At 42.6% G+C, this 13357-nt stretch overlaps 1 protein-coding gene across 3 annotated transcripts in view; it reads left to right on the top strand.

Moving 5' to 3' along the window:
• The window catches only part of FYB1 (FYN binding protein 1), a 145514-nt gene that overhangs the window by 51134 nt on the left and 81023 nt on the right, over positions 1-13357 (top strand). The gene's annotated exons all lie outside the window — the stretch shown is intronic.

A 13357-nucleotide genomic window follows, 5' to 3' on the forward strand; every position in this document is an offset into this window, starting at 1 on the left:
ATTCATTGTGCTTTGAGCCAAAGCAGAGAGGGTATTAACTGCAAGGGGCAGAATTTGGGAGGGAGAATTGTTCTGTAACTAGTAGTCATGCATGCATGAGATGAATTTTTCTCTGCCTCTTTTTCTTTTGTGTGGGAAGAAAGAAGTTGTGGGTGTAGGAAAGCATGCTGGGAGCAAGGGCCCTGGCGAGCTGAATGTTTCAGGGAGCAGGAGAGGAGATGCTTCCGTTTAATTGACAAGTGGTTTTGTTTCATAAAAACTTTGCATTTACATCATTAGTTGAATTTCATTCCTATTGAAGGAGAGTGAAGTATGTCTTTGTTTTCCCCACAAAGGATTTAGAAAAGTGAGTCTGTCTCTACATCAGTGGTTCAAGGCGGAGGGGGCAATTTGGGTAGTATTTTCAACGTCTGGAGGCATTTTCTGATGCTCACACCTAGAGGATGCTACTTGTGAACCACAGAAGCCAGGGATGCTGGAAGGCAACCTAAAGTGCACAGAACAGCTCTCCACTGCCACGAAAATTATCCAGCCACAAATGTCAACAATGCAAAGGTTGGGGAGCCCTCTTGTAAATGGTTCCAAATTTCTATGCAATCCATGTTTCCAAAGTCTGATATTCATGTATGAGAGGGACAGGATTCTTAAGACATGGGACTTTGTGTTTTGCACAGTCACTATTTCTGATTTCTCAGTGGAGAGCTTTGTGACTTTTTCTGAATCACAATAGTATCCAGTTAGGAAAATAAGCTAGACAAATGGCATATTCTTCTCCTTCTAGGTAAACACTTTAGTTTTGACCCAGTGATGTTACAACAACACTATGGTACACGGTGCCTTTGGAGACTGAGCCACTTGGTGAACATGCACAATGATGAGGGAAGCTCACTCATGCCTGAGATGATTAATCATTTAGGCAGATGATGTGCCACTGTTCCAAGTGACCGTATCACTGCCACTCAGATTTTTCCTCCTTTCAAAAGTAGGGTCAAATTAAAGCCGCTTGGGCTCCAGAGGTGGTGTGTTTTTATTTCCATTTTTGTTATCATAGAAGCTTCTTGTAATATGACATCTTCCTTAGCTTGGTATTCTCTGTACTGACAAAGTGATTAGGGATCAAGTCCTCCGTTCATTTGGTCACACAAAAACAAACTTGGAATGAGCATTTTCTTTTAGAAACTTGTTACACATGGTGTCTGCTTATTTGTCATGCTGTTTCAGGGCTGGATCACAATTCAGTGCTGTTTTTTGTGACCTTCTAGACAGTTTTTCCCCTCTTTCTTCTTTCTTCTGTAATAGATTTTGAAAGTTAACAACCAAAACCTTCATTTAGAGGTGGGCAGTTGAGATGCCGTTTAGGGTGCCTGCATCCCATCTCCGAGTGCCCGTGTTCAAGGTCTAGCTCCGCTCTCAGGTCCAGCTTCCTGCTGACATGCATCCTGGGAGCCGAAGATGATGGGCTAAGTATTGGGTCTTTGCCACCTTCATGAAAAACCCAGGTTGAGTTCTTAACTTAGGCCTGGTCCAGACCCAGCTGTTGGAGGCACTGGGAGAACAAACAGGTGGAAAATCCCACTCACTCTGCTTCTTCGATAACTACATTAATTAACATTTAAAATCACATGAGATAAAAATAGTAATTGATATTATGATGATCACTGTGAGGTTTTTGTTCATTTTATTATTTTGTTTAAAAAACAGAGACATATAAGAGAGCTCTTCTATCTATCTGCTTGTTCACTCCCCAAATGCCTACAACAGCCAGGGCTGAGCCAGAATAAATCCAAGAGCCAAGAATTCAATCTACATTTCCCACAGGGATGGCAGGAATTCAGCTACTAGAGCCATCACCTACTGCTTCTCAGGAAGTCAGTATGCTAAAACAGAAACAAAAAACCAACCTCTGTTGTACGACTAGAACTCATGCCAAGGAAATGGCTAATATTAAGTAGAAATCCATGAACTCTTTTTTCTGTATCCTCTATGGTCCCACCCTACTTCCAGGTCTGGGTGATGGTCTCCTTGCTTGTTGTTGGACTTGGTAACATTCTGTATTTGCCACATTCTGTATTTGAAAGACATGAAGAGACCAGCCCTATTTTATAAGCTGTTAGAAGGAATAAAAGAGATTATGTTCAAAGTGCTCCTTAACAGTGTATTTGCCATATAGTAATAGCACTACATAATTTCATGATCTTTATTAGCATTGAAATCTATTACCAACCCTCATCATATTTTCAACATCTTCTATTATGAGGATTATTCCATGATATAAATTGTATTTTAGATACTTCAGTTAGTAATACGTACATTTGTTACTGATTCATGTAAGATTATGCCAAAAACCTGGACAGGGATTGCCAGGGAGAAGTTTCTATGCAGAAGTCCTTCAAAGCTCCCCCCATCCAAAGGCCCTTCCCAAGAGAAAGTGGGGAGAGAACAGCAGGTGTAGTCTCCAGGTTAGGATCACAGCTGCCACCCAATTTTGCTGCCTCCTGCTGACTGAGTCCAAAGAAAGGTATCTGAGGGCAGTAAGAGATGGAGAAAGACCACTAAGCAGAACCAAAAGCTGTTTTCCCCAAGACATTGGAATCAGCAAGGGTAGTTTTCCAAGGTGATTGTTTCCAGAGTACATTTGCCTTCCCAATTACCCGTCAGCTAAATCTTCCCAGTGTGCTGCAGATCAGGACCTGCCAGAGCTGTGCAGGTTGCTGGTTTCCAAGAACAACGCTTCCCAATAAGCTGCTGCAAGACCCTGAAATTTTCTGCAATTGGAGTTTTTACTCCAACTCTGATATATGCATGTCCTAGACACACTTAACTATGTATAAATTCCCATACAGCAGAGCTTCACAATAAATTATCTGCTGCATAGTATAATTAGAAAATATACCCATTTATTTGTAATAATATGGAGGAAGAAGAGATTATACCTCTTAGAAAAAATAATATTCTATTACAAAACATTTATTTGCTAAGATTTAATAAATACCAATCAGAACTAGGTAAATATAGAGATTTTATCTAAGACTATTTCTATTACTTACGAAAATAATTCTGCTAGTATTCAAATTAACTAATGCCTCATCTGGCAAACACAAGGTTTCAAAATCTGCAGGATCATTTTGTCAGCTTCTGTATCATCCTTTTCTTTCCAAGTTCACATTCAATTCTGAAACCTCTTTCTTGGACATGCTCCACATCCTTTTATAATCTGTCTGATATCTACACCATTAAAATATTTATATGTATTTTTAAATTATTATATATCAGATATATATCACCCTGTTTATTCTTTCCAGACATGAAATGGGGATGATGTGAGGAAGTTGATGCCTACAGAGGCAGGGGCACTTGCCAAAGCCTCATTCTCTGACTCCATAGATGGTGTCCCTTGCCCTCACCTGTGACACTGGGCTGCCTCTCTTGAAACAGGTTACCATTAAATAAATTCGGGCAGGTGCTGTGGGGGTCAAACTCTGCTTGGGATCCCCACATCCCATGTCAGTGTTGCTTCAAGTCCTGACTTCTTTGTTCTAACTCTCTGCTATTGCACCTAAGTAGCAGTAGACTTGGCTCAAGTATTTAATCCCCTGCCTCCTCCATGAGAGGTCCAACTGGAGTTCCTAGCTCCCGATTCAAATCTGAATCAATTCTCTCTGCCTTTCAAACAAATTAATCTTTTAACAACAAGCATAAATTCGACTCTACAAAAAATCTCATTCATCTGCCTTTCACTTCTTTTAGTTAAAACATGACATGATGATGAGAGTGATGACAGAGGTGATGATGAATACCATCATAAGTTCTGTGAAGACAGATCGGTGTGCCTATTATATTTTCCTTAGGAGCATAGAAATAAATTGTGATCTTCTGAGTTTTGTGCTCAGAAGTCCATTTAACCAGAAATCAGTTGCTCCTAACTTCTTCAACATTAGATTCTAACGCTTTTAGATTTACCAATTCCTTTAGCACATCAAATAACCTCTACTAACTAAATAACACTTAAGTGAATGGAGCTTTGATACAAAACGAATGCTAACCAAAACGCCTATCTTATAGATCTGTTTAGCTCACTTGTAAACTCCACATTTGACTATCATGGTTGTTTTCTTAGATGTGGAGCTATTTTTTTTTTCTAAAGAATCAATTGAGATTACAAAAGCCTAAACTTAAAGATGAATTCAAAATATCAAAATGTTCTCCAAACTAACCTATACTTTGATTCATCTTGGCTCCCAGACTAGTAATGAAAGTATAATGGAAATGCCTCACTGGCAAAGTTTGGATTCTTCAGAACTCTGACATGACTCTTAAAGTTTGTATATAGGGGTTAGAAAAGCCTGCTGGGAAATGTTCACTGTAACCCATTTTCTAGACCTACATTTCTTACCTGAGAGAAACTGAGACACTTTTCCTGTAGGCTAACTATAAAAATTACCAGTTCTATACCTAGCCAGCTGCAGGGGAAAGCCAGGGTCACAGAGGCCGTTAGCAAAGAACTAACAATGCCACGCGCACTATCTTTATCCATGCCTGTGTCAGTTTAATCAACCCACAGCAATTGAAGCCAGAGGGTGCTTGGGCAATTTTCACCGCCAACTAACTCCTTTGCAGGAGTGGGAAACCCTTCCTTCAGAGAGCTTCATAGCCTTTCTCATTCTCTTCATTCTCCTTTGTCACATACTCTCTTACAATGTCCCGTTAGATATTTTATAGTATGTTGAAAACTAGTTTATGTCAACGTAAGGCAGTATTTTCCAAATTGTTGCCACTGGATTCGATAGGACAAAGGGACTCCATGCAAAGACACATTTTATAAATGTGGTTTTATTTGCAGACGATTTCTCCAAGCATTAATATGCCACTTTGTGCTGGGGATCTAGAGATAAACGCACAAAAAAAAAAAGGTCCTGGGACACTTTTTTCTGGAACATCTCAAAGACTGGGTGTTTCTGGACACTGCAGAAACGGAAACAGAGCTGTCTTGTACTCGCAGAATGGTTCAGTTATAAGTGCCAACAAGGCCCACAGTGCCATCAGCCTCACTCTCTAGGTGCCTGGTAGCCCACTTTGTAGCTAGTAACAACCCATATTTTGAGCACCAGGGCAAGCCCTGTCTGCAACACTGGCTTTCCTGGGTCTCTGGTAATATAATTTCCTATAAGACCTCTAGATTCTCCTGCTCTTCCTCTTGGAACTTCTAAGGGACTGTTGACAGTTCATTGGGCAGTTCACATGAGTTTAATCTCATTGCAGGGTTGCCTCAGAAACATTGCTCTCTGTTAGCCATGCCAGTCCCTGCTCTGGTCTCGAGTGCTGTCCCTCAGCCTTTACTCCTCAAGCCCTGCTCTGCTCTTCTGAGATGAAGCAATGCCACCCTCTGAACCCTGTTTTCTTTAAGGGGGCAAGAATCACCCAACCTAGGAATTGCATAAGACCCCGCAAAGTATTTGATCTGGCCCTACCAAGGCAACCTCAAACAGGACTTGAAATCCAATAAATCTATAGCAACTTACTTTTTTAACTTGAGGGTGCTGTACAGCCCAGGAAATCATTGTATAACTGTCTGAATTACCCTTGGCAGAAAAATGGCTTCCAACTCCAGTAACTTAAACTAACTCTTCCCTGCAATTTCATAACTCAACAGCCTCCCTTGGACTTTTTTCTTTGAAAGGGGGAGAGAGAGAGAGAGAAGGAGAACGACTCTTCTTTTCATTGGTTCACTCCCCAAATTCCTACGACAACCAGAGGTAGGCCAAGCCTGTTCCCAGAGCCAGAGTCACAACCTGGTCTCCTACAAGCGATAGCAAGCACCCAGTTACTTGAGCTGTCATGTACTTTTTCCCAGAACACACGAAAGCATGGAACTGGAATCAGAAGCAGTGCTGGGAATCAAACCCAGGCACTTGGATATAGTATGCAGAGGCATCACAAGGGCAGCCCTTAACCCCAGCACCCAATTCCTTCCCCCTTAGGCTTTTTAACTACAAGTTCTTTATCAACTGTTGTAACTTATTTATATGGTGTTATTTTAAACCTAGGCCATTTAGTTTTCCTTTTTGGTTTCTGAAAACGGTTTGCTTTTTTATCTGGGTTCTCAGAGTTTTGTCCTCAAGGTTTAGTGACTTGAGCAAGAACACGTCCAAGTCCATCACTGTCTCATCAATGTCCCTGGGGTGTTGTTGCCCTTTGCACTCAGGTCCCGAGCTGCTCTCTGTTCTGTCTGCACGGGAGCCACATCAGTTCTTCTGATCTGGCTGATGTACCATGCGTGCACTGTGAATGTCAGTCCGTCTCTGCCCTGCTCTGCAGCCCCCACAATGACAACTTGAGTTCTGATTGTCCTTGCAGTGCAGTTGTCCATACTGGTACCCAGGGCAATCCTGACCAGGGGCCCTGCATTCTGTGCCACTAAGACACCACTCCTGCTCTGTGCCCGCATGACTGACCCTGGCAGCTCATCTGCCTTCTATCTGTCCTATACCCTGCTGTGGCATTTGGGTCTTTTTACCTTTAAGGCTGTTTCTTGTTCACTCAACCTTGAGTCTGCTTCTCCAAGCTGGAAAGCATAAAAGAGCGTGAGTGGGTTTTCCTAGGATTGCTGTCTTCCCCTAGGTGTTGCTTCTGGACTTGGAGAGCAGGAAGAGACCTTAGCTTGTCTCCTCCCCTGGCATCAGAACCTTCCATCTCATTCCTTACCCAGCACTTACTAAAATTGTGTTTATGAAGTCAATTGTGCTTCAGACTGCAGTCCCTGCTCCAGGACACTGGGACGCTATCCCAGCCCCTCCCAGGTCTCCTGCTCTGACGACAGAGTAGCAGAAAGACCTAACCATGTGATAGGGACCTAACCCCGGGCTAGTGACAGAGTCTAGCTGCCTCCTAACCTGAAGAGGCCCTGAGAGCAAGCATGGCTTCAGTGTGTATCAGTCAATCAGTTTATGCTAAGAGTCAAAGATAAGCAGCGTACTGCGTAGGGAGTGAGCCAAGAAGGCAAAGGCTGTTGGGGCCAGCCTGGGGGACAAGAACAAAATTCTTTCTCACAAGGACAAAATTCTTTCTCTTGCCAGGCTGTGTCGTTTTGTCCCTGGAATTCCCTTCCCCACCCCACCCTACCCGCATCCCGTAGCATAACCAGGTTCTTGGATCTTTGCTTGGTACCTAAATGGATCTTCAAAATCTCATTCTGCTGCAGCACCAGCTATTCATGTAGTAAGAACATCAGCTCAATGATAGCCATCTTATCATCTCATCTACAGAGAAAAATCCCCTTAGAAGGACATTTTCCTACCCAGAAGAGGAGCCATCCCTTTTCTTATGATGGGAAGAGAAATTTCCATAAAACAGATTAGGGCAACTTGCCATAATTTAAGGTAACATAGAATGACATCATTTAGTATGCTTCAAATCTGATCAAAATCATGTACCTCCAAAACTATGAAAAGCATTAAAAGGAAATTACAATTTATTTGAGGAAGGAGTAAGTTTGAAAGGAACATTTAATAATAAAATAGAAATATATATATAAATTTAACATGCTGTAAAATCTCTTCCTAATTTATTTTCAGTTGCACTTCCATGTATCAGATAAGAAGCGAAGTAGGAATGTTGGATAAATGTACATATTATGATTCATTCCACTGCCTGGGCAGGGGATGCATTGCCTCATACAATCTGTTAAAATAACTTCCAAGCCAACTCAAATAAAGCCCTTTATTAAAGGATTACATGCCCAGAATACGCATTTGGCTTTCAATGCAACTTCTTTTTTCTTTGGCTTTGATTAAAACTACTGTGGATAGGTAGGGTGTGTATGTTAGTGGCATGTCTTAGTGAATATACTTTTTCTTTTCAAAACCAAGTAAAACTGGCTTCTCTAATAATAATAATAAAACATAACTCCAGCTACATTAAGAGTAAAAATTATACCTTGGGAGCCAAAAGCCAGCTAGCTGCTGGTTTCTACAAAAAGATGAGCCAGTCGAAGAGAACTATCCCTGTGACAGATAAAGCATGCACACACAGCCCAGGGGCCAGGCCGAATCTGTATGGGAAATAAGGGAGAGAAAAGTGGCTCACCAGTGGGGGACATTTCACTCTTCTATGAGCTACTAGTAACTAGGTGGATAGGAAACCTTATTCTCTTCTATTTATATTACCACCAAAGGGGGGGTTGGGGAGGGGGACAAAAGGGAAGGTTATATTTCATTCTACCTGACAGATCAACAGTGGAAAGAAAAGAAGAGCCCACAGCCGAAACAATAGAGATAGATACTATCATAAAAAAGTAACTGAAGATGAGACATCTGGTAGAGCAAAAGCTTTGAACCCAAAACCATGTGAGGTTTTCCTTTCCCGGAAGAAAGACACTGTGCTGTAGAATCCACCATTTGTGCATTTGACAGCGGTTCTCATTCTCGCAGATGCGCATCCAGACAGCTCAGCTCAAAGGCTCCTCCGGCCCCCGCCCAGTGGCTGTAATGCTCCAGGGGCGGCAGAGGTCTGTAAGGGGGACAGCAATGCACCTAACACAACCGCCTGGCCTTTTCACGCTTTTCTTAAAACTCCTAGACCAATGGGCCCTGTGCAATAGCCTAGTGGCTAAAAATTGTCACCCTGCATATACCAGGATCCCATATGGCCCCCAGTTTTAAGTCCCGGGTGCTCCATGTCCTTTCTAGCTCGCTGAGTGTGTCTTGAGAGGGCAGTGGAGGATGGCCCAAAGTCTTAGGACCTTCCACCCACATGAGATACCTGGAGAAAGCTCCTGGCTTCGGATCAGTTCAGTTCCAGCCACAGCAGTCACTTAGGGAGTGAACAGCAGTTGGAAGATCTTTCTGTCTCTCTTTCTCTCTGCAAATCTGCCTGCCCAATGAAAATAAATAATAAATCTTAAAAAAAAAAAAAAGAAAAAGAAAAACTCTGAAACCAGTAAGACCCAAATGTGGTCTTCTAAAAGCAGCCTGTGTGGCCACGAAACTGTGTGTCCCCCAGAAGAGGGGGGACATCCACAGTAGGACTGCTTGCTCTCTTTGTTCTGGGATGAAATGTGTTCAACTATCATTTGCTTTTTTATTTATGTTTATTTGAAAACGAGATTTTCCATCTGCTGGTTTACTCCCCAGATGCCCAATAGGGCCAGCACCATGGTATAGTAAGCCAAATCTCTGCCTGTGGTGCCTGTTTGTGTCCTGGCTGCTCCAATTCCCATTCCAGTCTGTCTGTGACCTGGTGGAGATCCAGACGAAGCTCCTGGCTCGGTTCCAGCCATTATAGTTGTTTGGAGAGTGAACCAGTGAATGGGAAATGTCTCTTTCTCTGTCTCTCTTTGTAATTCTGCCATTGAAACAAAAATAAAATATATAATTTTTTTAAATGCCACAAAGACTGGGTTTAAGCCAAAATCAGGAGTTGGGGATCCATTGTGAGTTTCTCCTTTGGGTGACAAGGACCCTACTGCTTGAGCCACTCCCTGCTGCTTCCCAGGATAGCAACAATGAGCAGCAGAACTTGGACTTGCAACTAGATTCTGCTATGGGATGCTATAGTCACAGGTGGCACAGTAACCTCTACTCCAGGTAATACTTACCTTAAGCAAGAGGAGGTGCCTACATGCCCTCAGCTTTGAAGAACCTAGACAGTGGCTTCCTGCTGCTCTCTAGCCCTCAGCCTGTGGAATGGTTGGAGAGGACAACACACACACACACACACATACCCTATGACTTGTCCCTCAGCCATTTACTAAAAGCAGTTGTACACAGAAGGTATAGCAAGCCTACAGAAGTCCTGCCCATTGTCTGTGTCTCTCTAAATTAAAGAGAATTTTCTGGTCTAGATGGAAGTGACTGAACAAGCAAGAAACCTTAATCCCTTGTGGACAGGAGCTAAAGCCTGAGTTCTTAGTCCTCCCAAGCAGATGAACTGGCAGGGCAAAATCAGAGAAGGTTTTCAAATCTCCCAGTAGAGCTCCACCTGCCAGTCATAGACTCACACTTTCTCCCTAGCCCAGAGTGATAGCCCAGTGCCCCTGTTCTTTGAGAGGGACATTACAGGGGAAGCAACAAGGGCCAAGCCACTAAACCTAGTATGTGACTCCCACCATCACCACCACCGTGTCTCCTCCTAGCTGTCAGATTTCTTCTTTTCTAAGTTGTAATTTGTTTAAAAAAATATTCATTTTCTAGCATATCTAGTATTACCACACGCACCCTTTCTTTGGGATCAGTGAACCCCACAGAAAATACCAGAATTTTTTTGGAGGTATAAGAGCCAATGGGGTTGTTGAATGCTGAACTGCTTTAAAAACAAAAGAAGAATTGGAAGTGGTAACTTGATTTTGAGATAGCATACACACTGGGTTACTGTTCTTCTGGGAATCAAGATAACATTCCAAACACCATCCCAAGTTCTAGCAAAAAACCTCATATTCTCTGTGGGAGATCAAATCAGTGAATGTGCAGGTGACTCCATTTTTCCAGGTCATCACTGGTCTCCACTTCCTGCTTCTCATTTCAGTGGCCTCAGAAATAACCTCCGTGAAGCTGTGTTACAGTCACTCAGAGCAACTTTCCTTAACTCTCATTGCAAACTACCCCTCAAAGGCTGTTGCCTGCAGGACAGACTTCACTGAAGTTTTGAGGAGCTAAAGGGATTTTACATTGCATCAAAGATAAAAACTTATGAGTCAGCATTGCAGCACAGTAGGTTAAGTCATAACCTGTGATGACAGGATCCCATGCTGGGTGTCCCAGTTTAAGTTCCAGGTGCTCCTCTTCCAGTTTAGCTGCTGAGAGAGCAGCAAAAAGATAGCCCAACTATCTGGGCCCCTGTCACCAGTATGGGAGACGTGAGTGGAGTTCAGGCTTCAAGTTTGCTTGGCTCAGCTCCATCTATTGTGGCCATTTGGAGAGTGAACCAGCAGATGAAATATATCTGTCTCTCCTCTCCCCTCTCCCTCCCTCCCTCCCTCCCTCTCTCTCTCTCTCTCTGTCTTTCAAGTAAAATAAATTTTAAAAGATTGATTTATTTTTATTTGAAGGGTAGATTTACTGAGGGAAAGAGACAGAGAGAGAGAAAGATATCATCCATTTGCTGGTTCACTCCTCAAATGATCACAACAGTGGATCTGGACCTGTCTAAACCCAGGAGCCAAGACTGTGGTCAAGGTCTCCCATGTGAGTGCAGGGGCATAACGACTTGGGCCATCTTCTGCTGCTTTCCCAGGAGCATTAGCAGGGCGGTGGGTTGGAAGTGAAGCAGCTGGGACTTGAACCAGTGCCCATATGGGATGCCAGAAACTGCAGGCAGAGGCTTGTTCTGTACACAGTGCCAGTCCTAAGATAAGTTTCTTTTTTCAAAGTATAGAGACTTAAAATTCCTGTTGGCAATTTCTCTTCTTCTACAGCAGTGGGGCCTTGGCGACCCAGGTTCTGCCTTCTCCCTATCTTTTCTATCTTCTCTCCTATCTTTTCTGCATTCCTCTGACTCACCTTTCTCACTGAAGGAGAATAAGAACATTTTTTCCATTTTTTCTTTATTTGGGATAGTCCAGCCATCTCCAACCTGATCCTTAAGTTCATCATCTGTCTTCCTGCCTATCTTTCCTTAGAAGGTGAAGTTTCTTATTCAAAGGCCTCTTCCCCAGAAGTCAATAGGAAGTCATGGCACAGGTACAGAAAGTTGTTTTGTTTTAGATTGTTGTTGATAGTCATCGCATCGCTCTTGGTGAAGTACTGAGAAATGCAATATATCCAGGAGAAGTTTGTCCATTGCAATACAAGCAAAGGAACTGACCTGATATTGTGAGGTCAGCTGTCATATCCTCTTGTTGCTTCCAGTATCTAATCACCCGGCATCCTTTACAGTAAGAATCTTGAAAGGCAGCTGTTTTCAACTAGCCCCAATATTTGAAGGTTTTCAGTTCTTTCCCAAGTTAAAATATGGTGACATCCATGTGCTTCTCTGATCTTGATGAACACTAGGTGAGCCTGTTAGGAGAAAATGGGCAGAATGGATAGGGGTTCTTTATGTCATATATTCAAAGGGAACAAGAAGACATCAACACTGGGGAATTAGTCTTTCAAAAGTTCTCAAACTTTGAGTTGTACAGTAATGTCTAAGATAGAGGAACCCAGAAACTGGGTAGTCACCAGGCAGTCCTAGGTGACCCAAATGCAGACTTAACTCCATCATATTCACAAACATTCACACTACACTTGTAAAAACTGTTACTGCAGAGGACACAGGGAAGGTACAGTGAGGAGGAGAAGCAGTCAAAAATTTCTAACCCATATCATTTTCTCAAAAGAAACAAAAATGATAAAACAGACAGAATACAAGTTGCAAGTTACTGATGACATCAAAGCATGCAAAAGAGTGAGTGATGTGTTAAACAGTCCACGCTGTGGTTGGTCTTACACATTTGTTTCACCAGGGAAAGTGGAAGGGCGCTATTCAAATATCTGCCAGTTGTGATGACATCACCTTGACATCTCCAAAGTGGATGAGCACCAGTCATTTTTTCCAACAGGTATTTTACTTTTCATTGCTGGTTCACAAATAAGTGAGGGACCCTGAGGGGCATCAGGAGCCCTTAAAGGTTACATCCATCTCATGACTTACACCATCAGCAGGTGAACTGAGAACACCGACTATCATCCTAAAAAGCAACCTAGTATCCTACAACACAGTGCCTGTAATGTAGGACTTTTGTCATTCCCTTTCCCCACTCTGTTTTGTCTTTTTTTTCTGTTCTCTGTTGCCTTTCATTTTCATTTCTTTTCCCTCATTTCTGCACGACAGTGACCTAAAGATTTCCTATGCAAAGTACTCTGACTTGATACATATAATTTACTATTCACCCCATTAAGAAAATCATGTGGCACCATGGATAGTACTCAAGGTAAAGGGGAAGACATCAAATATAAATGGATTTTGATGATCTGAGTAAGCCGTGCATCATGGTAAGAGGCATGACTACATGTATGGATAGAGACCTTGACAATGGAGTATGGAGTCCACTCACAGTGCTGCCCAAGGTGACCACACTTGTTCCTCCTCGAGGGCCCCATGCTTAGTGACAGCCTTTTACATCCTTCACACTGACCAGGAAGGGTAGGACATGAGAGGAAGTAGAAGTGCTTGTTGTGGTTAAGCTTTGAAGATGACCAGTATCCAAGTACAACTGCACTACCTTATTACCGTGCTATGTAAACAACTCATCATTTGGTAGCAATGTTCTTATTCCTCAATAATTTTACTGTGTTAGGTAGCTAATTTTCAAAATAGGCCTCCATTCATATAATTCTTAAATGAAATTAGATCAGGCCCAGTGATGTGGCACAGAGGATTAACC

Source organism: Ochotona princeps, chromosome 23, assembly GCF_030435755.1.
Source record: "Ochotona princeps isolate mOchPri1 chromosome 23, mOchPri1.hap1, whole genome shotgun sequence".
Taxonomy (NCBI): Eukaryota; Metazoa; Chordata; class Mammalia; order Lagomorpha; family Ochotonidae; genus Ochotona; species Ochotona princeps.